Genomic DNA, 8683 nt, shown 5'->3' with positions numbered 1-8683 from the left:
TCACGGCTCCCAGCCCCAGCTCCCTCCCCGGGGAGGCCGGGAACCGGGCGGGAGCGGCCAAGGCAGCGCCGGCCCCCGGCAGCCATTGGCAAGGGGCCGGGGGGCTCCCGCCCCCCTCAAGCCCCGCTCCGGGCACCCGAGGGCTGCAGGGGGAGTGAGGGGGGGTGGCACCAAACCCTGCCAGGCACCGCCACCTGAAGGCTTTAACCACCCGCCCGGCTGAGCCCGGTGGATTTGACACAATAAAATGTTGGTTTGTGTGTAAAATAACGCTTCTTTTCTTGGTCGTAGCGGTATACGGGCTATACGCTGAGTTATACAGGCTGTGGTGTATGCCCGGTACCGTTACGAGTGGCAGCACCTCGATAGGTAACGGGTGTGTTGCAGCCTCTGGGGCTTGCAAAGGCGGCTTCCAGAAGGGGGAGATAAACCTCAATACATTGTTTTGTGAAGTATTTATCAAAACCGCACATTTCTGCTGCAGGAATGCACGTTACGAGGCGCTGAGCCATCCGCTCTTTCATGCTGTGCAACCAGAGTCCTGTGTACACAGAGCCTCCTTCCATGGCAGCACTTCACGTGCCTGTCGCTAACAAGCAGGTATCTCCATTTTGAACTAAAAGAAGGGAGATTTACATTAGAGTTTATGAGGAAATTCTTCACCCAGAGGGTGGTGAGGCCCTGGCACAGAGAAGCTGTGGATGCCCCATCCCTGGAGGTGCTCAAGGCCAGGCTGGATGGGGCTTTGGGCAACCTGGGCTGGTGGGAGGTGTCCCTGCCCATGGCAGGGGGTTGGAATCGGATGATCTTTAAGGTCCCTTCCAACCCAAACCATTCTGTGATTATTTCCAGCATCAGCAGCAGGGTGAGATGCAGACCCCAAGCTGCACTGTTCCTAAGTGGCCCAAACGCTTGGACTGACACTGGCTGTGTGTCTGAGGTACAGCTGGAGGTACACCCTCAATCATAATGCTGCCCTAAGCCAGGTGGGAAGATTTAAGGAATGATGTACGTGCTTAATTACAGCAACAGCCCCAGTGAATAACCATGAACATGCACGTGCAGAACGTTTCTTGCGCAACGGCAGGACACTGCTGGTAAACCTTCGGTTTGCCAGGTCGGTGGCGCTGCTGTGAAGGTGGTAACGTGTGACTGTTCTGCAACTCACCTGTTTGCACAAGCGGGGCATCGTTGCCCAGGTGTCTGGGGATCCCCAGCATCAGCACAGACCCTTCCCAGACTGCTGAACTTTTGTATTACCAAGGGTATTTCTTCATGAGGTGTGCAACAGATGAAGCACACAGCACAGCAGTGCTGTAGACCTTCGTAATACCATTGCTTATTATTTTAGATATCAAAATGTGCACATGCATCTATATGCATTTTCCCATCCAGGTTTGCTCACCCTTAGAGTTTAGGTCTAGGCTAGAAGCTTTCAAATGCGAAATTTGCGAATTTCCCTGAATGTCAGAGAGAACCTCGAATTGAATCAGTAATACTGATCTGATTTGCCTTAGATATTTCCAGGGCAACTGGGGCTGTTGTAATTAAACTTGCCTGACCATCTTTAAACAAGAATCCGTCTTGTGTCAACCAGTGATTCCTTCATCTTACCTATTTAGCCATATGGAGCATTTATTTTTTATATGCAGTCTTGCCAATGGAGATACATGCATCCACTATTTAAATATCACTAAAATCTTCTACACAAGCAGGCTGTACAACGCAGGCGTGCTCACTGTGACACTGTTGGTGCACTACACATAGCAGATGCTAACCACACTAGGTTGGTGCCATGCGTGCAGTCTCCCTGCTGCAACTGGCCCTGTTTTCCCCTCCTCTCATAGCCTCTCAGCGCCCCAAAAAAAAGCCACACAGTCTGGAGAGAAAGATGTGCTCGTACACACCAGTGTTTCCACTCACCCCACCTATAAAAGGCTTAAATTCAAGGGCCTGCCCATTGTGTTGCTGGGACTCTGCTTTTCTTGCACACTCTTTGACTTTATAAATACTGTTAGTCATGATTTTATTTTTTATTTTTTTAATTGAACCAGTAAATAAATGGTGCTCATTCATTCCTCTTCAACTGCAACTGCAGTAGGAAAAATAAGAGCATTTTCTAATGGAAACCCATTGCCTATGGCTAGTGCAGAGGTCGGGAGTGACAGACCAGGTTCCAAGTCTGGTGAAATAGATCCAAATCTGGTGGAAGAGCCCCAAACAGATTTGGTAGAACAGATCACCTCCTTACACAGGGAGGAGAAGCTTTAACCACTCAGACATGGTTTCTTCTCAGATAGGAACTACATTACTCCTGGCTTTTCACAACCAGGAAAACCAGGCTTAGGTGTCTAAATATTAATTCAATGATGAGGATCCAGAGCCAAAAGGGGCCCAGTGTGGGAAGTGCCAAGTCCTGGACCTTTCATCTGCCTTTAACTCTTACTGCTTCCTAAGTGTCCCTGCTCTGCTGTGCCTGGGGATTCTGGTGCTGAGTGGCAGTCCTGGCTGTGTGCTGCTGTGGGGAGCTCGTGTGTGTCATGGGCTCAGCAGCAAAGCACACGGGGTTAACATTGCTGTGCTCACCAGTGCAACCCCCAGTATCTTTGCTGATCTACCTTTGGTGCCTTTAATTGCGGAGTTCATAATTTAGGTCTTGTTAACTTTCTTACTGATATTTTGGGGAAAGCTGCAAGGCAGCGTGAGAGGCTGAGCTCAGAGAAGGCTGCTGTATTCCTCGAGTGTCTCTGTGCAGCCTGGCTGTCTGATGGAGGAAACAAAGAGCCGTCTGTGCTGCTGCAGAAAGCCAAAGTAAGAGCTCTCAGGAAAAATTATGGCAGGTCTAAGAAATACATATCTCATATTCTACCAAAAAACCCACACAACTTTGGAACTGCATAAAATCAATGGGATCAGTTCCTCAATCCCTTTTAACACCTTTTAATTTATACATTTTATTTATATAGTGTGTTTAATACTTTACCATAATCCAAAACTCCTTCCCCTCTACTTTGTTCCTTTACTAGCACAGATATGCTTATTTAAAAAATCTTCAAGTAGCTTCTAAATAAATGCAGTGAGTGTGGCGTTGTAGTCACAGTAGTACTTTGCAGGAATGCATATTAACACCGGAATCTTAAAAAATTGTTTGAGGAAGTTGTTTTTTTTTAATTTTTTATTATTGGATTATTATACTCAGTAATGCCCTAGTTCAGTCTCTGCAAAAAGCTTAAAAGTGTAAGTCGTATCAATATTTTACTTTCTGGGATTCCCTACCTCCAGGTAAAAGTCAGATTATGCTAACATTTCACTATGCAAATAAAATAAAATAAAATAAAATAAAATAAAATAAAATAAATGGATCGTCTGAGTAACAACCAAAAAGAAGAAGGCAGAGGTTTGAGCAAAATGACAGCATTCATCAAAACAAGAGGCAAGTAACTGTCATGAAAGCATACACTAACCTTTAAGAGGTTTGCCCACTGAAGGAAAATCCCATGTCCATATACAGGAGGAGGGCATTTTTTGAATGTGGGATAAAAATCATGCAATTAGTTAGTCATTCATTCTTCACTGGGGTCATTCTGAATAAGCACTTATTTCACATAAGAAATAGTGTATTCTTGCACAATAGAAAATGCTAGAGAGAGGATTTGCTCTTTACTACACAGATTACTACTCTTTACTCTCTACTACTCAGATTAATTAAGTTTTCTATCAAGATAAACCTTTAATACTTTCACCAACAAGAGCGGGACATATGTCAGATATCAGAGTATGCCTTGCAGAAAGCTTGTCCTTTGGGAAACTGCTGGAGCTATTAGCAGATCAATTTTTTTCCTCCAAGTAGCCAACTGATTTACGGTTGCTTTTCCCTCTAGCTGTTACTTTATCGTAATAATTTAAGCATTGAATGTATTAAACTAAATACATTGTCAGACAGAAATAGATAAACTTCAACTGACCTCCCAGGGAGAATTGAATGCCTCACTGATAAAGGATAAATCAGGCCATCCAGACTTATCCATCATATAAACATTATGATGAAAAGCCCATACAGAGACTTGTTTCCACTTGCTCACTGGGTGAAGCTTTCTGACTCTGAAGGAGTCCAAAGGCCCCACTGCAAAACTGCCCACCAAGACTGGGGATGGAAGAAGATTAAGCCACAGAAACAAATGAATTGGTCCAGGACATTCAAGTATTTCACAAAACAATGTAAGCCGGGGGGCAGTGCTACAGCTCAGCAGTGACAGCTCTGAACATGGGGGGCTGCCCTGGCTCTGCCCGATGAGCGTGGTGGTGGAGCCCGTGGCATTCCTGAGGCCTGGCTTCTCACATCCCCAGGCAGCCTGGCCTCAGCAACAACACACCACGGCTGTGGGCATGCTGGGCAGCACCTACCTTGTCTGCCCACTGATGGACCCAACACGACATGGAGTTATGGGGGCTGCTGGGGTAGGCACAGTGAGATTTTCACCATAGAATCAGAATCATTAAGGTTGGAAAAGCCCTCCAAGATCACCTGGCCCAACCATCCCCCTGCCACCAATGTCACCCACTGAACCATGTCCCCAAGCACCACGTCCAACCTCTTCTTGAGCACCCCCAGGGACGGTGACTCCACCACCTCCCTGGGCAACCCATCCCAGTGCCTGGCTGCTTTTTCTGAGAAGGAATGTCTCCTGATTTTCAACCTGAACCTCCCTTGAGCAGAGTCCCATAGCTAGCTCCACAGATACTTTAACGGATAAAATCTTGCATTAAAATTGTTGCATATGCTAAACTGCAAGTCTCAGTTGACTTGCATCTTAATTGCACTAGTGAAATGGCGCTGGAAATGGTCAAGCACAACGCTGAATCACTGTCTCACAGGGAGATGAAATTGTGTTCTGGCCAGAACGGAGGAAGACCTACCAAATTCCTGTGAATAAAATGTCTTTTTGAGTCCTTCTTTGATTTATGTTTTTTTTTTTGTTTGTTTGTTTGTTTGTTTGTTTTTGCAAGGGGTGCTCATCTAACTATGCTTCTCTGTGGCATAACTTTGCTTCTTGTGTGGTTTCTGTGCTTCTGTCCTTGTAACTTTGCTGTAATTGCAACACCTCTTGGCTGATTACAAAGCTACATGTCACAAATGAGTGAGACAGTTTCCCATTGTCAAGCACAGAAACTTTCAGTATGTGTGCCCTGAATATATCTAATGCTGTTGAGGTTATATTATTTTAAAAGACAAAGTTCTCCCTTGTTTTTTCATTGCTTGTCCTTCCTTGTTTTGTCCTGCTGGCTTGGTGACTTTCTCCTTCTCTCCTTAGGAAACCTCATCCCAATTAGCAGCTTCTCTCAGTGTCTGTTCTTATGACGATCTTCTCTACTGAAATCACATTTTAGGAAAAACAGCTTTGAGTAATTTCAAGGTGAGTTCTGCCTTGAACCAGCCTGATGCATTTGTATCACATCCACTCACTGGCGTTTCAGTGACATGTCTTCACATTTCATTAATGATACACTCTTGGATTGTTAATCTCTTCAGATGGAAGTCCAGGTTGCAGCTCTGCCTGTAGGAACCTGGAAACAGAGCAAGTCCAAGAGAGGCAACATCAGTGACCCAAACCCGTAGCCAAGGAACCTTTCCACCTGCTTCAGCATCCTCGAATCCTCCGTCTTTGTCTGGGTCATTCAAGACTGGCAGGTACTCTCTGATAGTAGGTATGATACTACTAGAGTTAGGCCTGGGGATAATGCAGCTTCCCAGGTAGCTTAAGACACCAACTAATTAAACAATTTAGTATTAATTTTCTCAAAGACTTCATCTGGCAGATCCAGTTTTATATGATCAGGCAGAGCACTAGGAAGATAAAGTGGGATGCCTAACAACTTCATAAAAAAAAGGGAGCTTTGTTCATCCTGAATACACGACCAACCCAGAACATATTTCTTGCTATTAAGCTCCTTTTGGTGGCCATTAACAATCCCACCGTCATCTCTGTAACTCACAAACTTAACACTTCCATTTCACAAAAAGTGATTTTTTTCCACTCTGCTCTTCTTGTAGAAATGGTTCTTCACTTCAGTCACATCTTCCTTTCCCGTTTCTGTTAGTGCTGGGAAACCACCTGTGAGCCATTTAACAAAGGGAAAGTGTTGTGGGTGTAAAGATAGCTCATGTTTGTCATTAGTTTATTTTAACCAGCAAGACCTGAAATCAAGCAAACTTTTATTTTAAATTTACTTTTGATGAACAAAGTTGAAATACAGGAATAACATTAGCAAAGAATTCAGATATAAATGTCCTGGCATGTTTTTAATCTTTTAATTACACTTTGCATCTCAAATACTTTTTAATTGGAAGCAAAATCCAGCTATTATACAGAAACGGATTTGATAGATGTACATCAGAAAGGTACTCCTAGCTCCACTTGCAGAGACACAAAGCAGACAGCTCATGAAGGTGTGGTAGAGGTTACCCAATTCTTCTTTCTTTTTTTTTAATTATGCTTAAGTTTTTGTCCATTAAAAAAAGCGTAAGTACCATATGGAACAAAAATAAGTGAAAGAATAAGCACAAAAAGGGTGAAACACAGGAAATAACATTTATTCCCATGAGACTTTAAAATACCTCTGGTGCCAGCCATCTGAATTTTTGCAAATACCAGAGGTTAACACTGGCAGAGATCTTTACCCGTAAACACAGCCAGAGCGGTCAGATACCTTCAAAGACCTATTCAGCAAGTAGTCAGCATCAGTGCAGGGCTGCAGCAGTTCCTGCCCAGGTGTAGCTTTCTGAAATTGCATCTTGAACCTGGGTGGTCAAACTTCAAAGGCAAACAATTCCGCATCCACCCCAGCTACTGAATTTTTTCCATGCTTTGTGGAATATTAAACTTATTTTTTATTAAAGCAGTTCAACTTTTCATATTTATTTATTTATTTTTAGCCTCTGAAATTCAATGACTGTCTTCAAACCAAGTGCATTCTTTATCTGCTAAAATAAAAAAGACCTGCAGTTCTTCACAAATCGGTTGAACGATTGTCAGACAAAAAGTATGTTGCATTAACTTGTTACTGCTCCATATCTGAACTGGTTTTTGGAAGTTTAAAATAGTGAAACGATTTTAAGATATTTTAAATACTGCAAATGTTTTCTTGTTACCTGCTAGTACCACAGTTCAACTGTTACTAATAGGAATGGGAATGTAGTAGCAACCACTTTGTCCATACCCCAGTTCAGTTTTAGAAAAAAAAAATGTTGGAAGTTTCTGAAATATGTGCATAGCTTTATTTTGTGCTCTATGTAAACTTTATCCCAAGTTTCAGGAAAAGATTAGCCAAAGATATTTAAAGAAAGAATATTACTGTATTGGTAAGTTCAGGCACTGTTTATATCACAAAACAATTTTGTATGTTAAATTTATCTTGGGACTTGAAAGCTTGGTGTAACACATATTTCAAAGTAGATTAAGACAGATCCATTAAGAGAAAGAAGAGAGGTAAAAGACCATTGGTACACACGTTTTTAAGGCTTAGAGAGGTTGTCGTTATCCTCAATTCCAACTTCCTACAAAGGCAGAGAACTAGACTAGCACTGGCTTTATCAGTATTTTCAATTATTGGAGTTACAGAGCATCTATCCAGTCTTTAATGACTGGAGCTGTTAGAGATGCTCCAATAAAAATTTATTTGTAGTTTTAAAAAAGGTCCCTTAATATGAATTACCTATTTTCAAGTTTTAGAACACTCAGTCATGATAATGTTGGTTAGGAAACATGAGAGCAAATAACCAAAACACCTTTTATTAGGCAAACAACACTTAAGAGCTTCTTTATAGTCCATCACTGTAAGGCAATCTTCTAGACCATGGCTCATCTCTGCACCTGTTTCCTTTCAATTTTCCACCCACCATCATTTCTGTAGGCATTCAAATAGCTGTTGAATTTTCCAGCTCCTACTTTGGTGTTTCAAGGTTAAAACATCCAGAGATCACCATCTCTAACTATGAAGTTCACCTTGGGAACTCACACTGTTAGTTATTTATGGCACAGTACTGCAGTCTAATTCTACCACTGATGTATTTCACTTGAAACGAGTGACTGTTTAGTCAGTATTTTGCAGTTCTTTGAAAGTTCATATAGTTTTAAGTCCCAAAAAGTATTGCTGTTACTTAAGCATTACTTTGTACTCATCTTTTCAGAACAGTGTCCAGAAGTCGACCTTTTTCCTAAACTGCCTAAAAAAGGAAGTAAAATATTTAAGAAGGTCGTAGCAAGAGCATATTGTGGAAATACGCATTCTATATAATCTAAAGGAGGTCTTTAGCTAGAGGTCATGAAAGAAAGAATGCTGTAAATGCTAAGATGAAAGAGCTAATTCAGTTTCTCACTCTTTCATAACCTTCCGTGTTCATCTGAACAATTCCCACCATTGTTCTCGGTCTTGGTTCTCATACAGGAGGGATAAAAGCATTGCAATAATTATTACCTCATAGAGCTCTAAGTAAAAATGCATTAAGGAGTCTTAGGTGCAGAAATACCACAGTAACAGAGAAATAAACACACTGAATCCAGATAAAAAGAAATACCAACTCAAACTTTTTACTATACAACAGTATTTTTATTACTAACAAAGACAGTAATAACAAAACTACTGAATGTGTATAAAGTTACCCGTTTACAAACATAACTAAAAG

This window comes from Aythya marila (genome assembly GCF_965140915.1).
Source record: "Aythya marila genome assembly, chromosome: 2".
Taxonomy (NCBI): domain Eukaryota; kingdom Metazoa; phylum Chordata; class Aves; order Anseriformes; family Anatidae; genus Aythya; species Aythya marila.
This window is presented reverse-complemented; position numbering follows the sequence as displayed.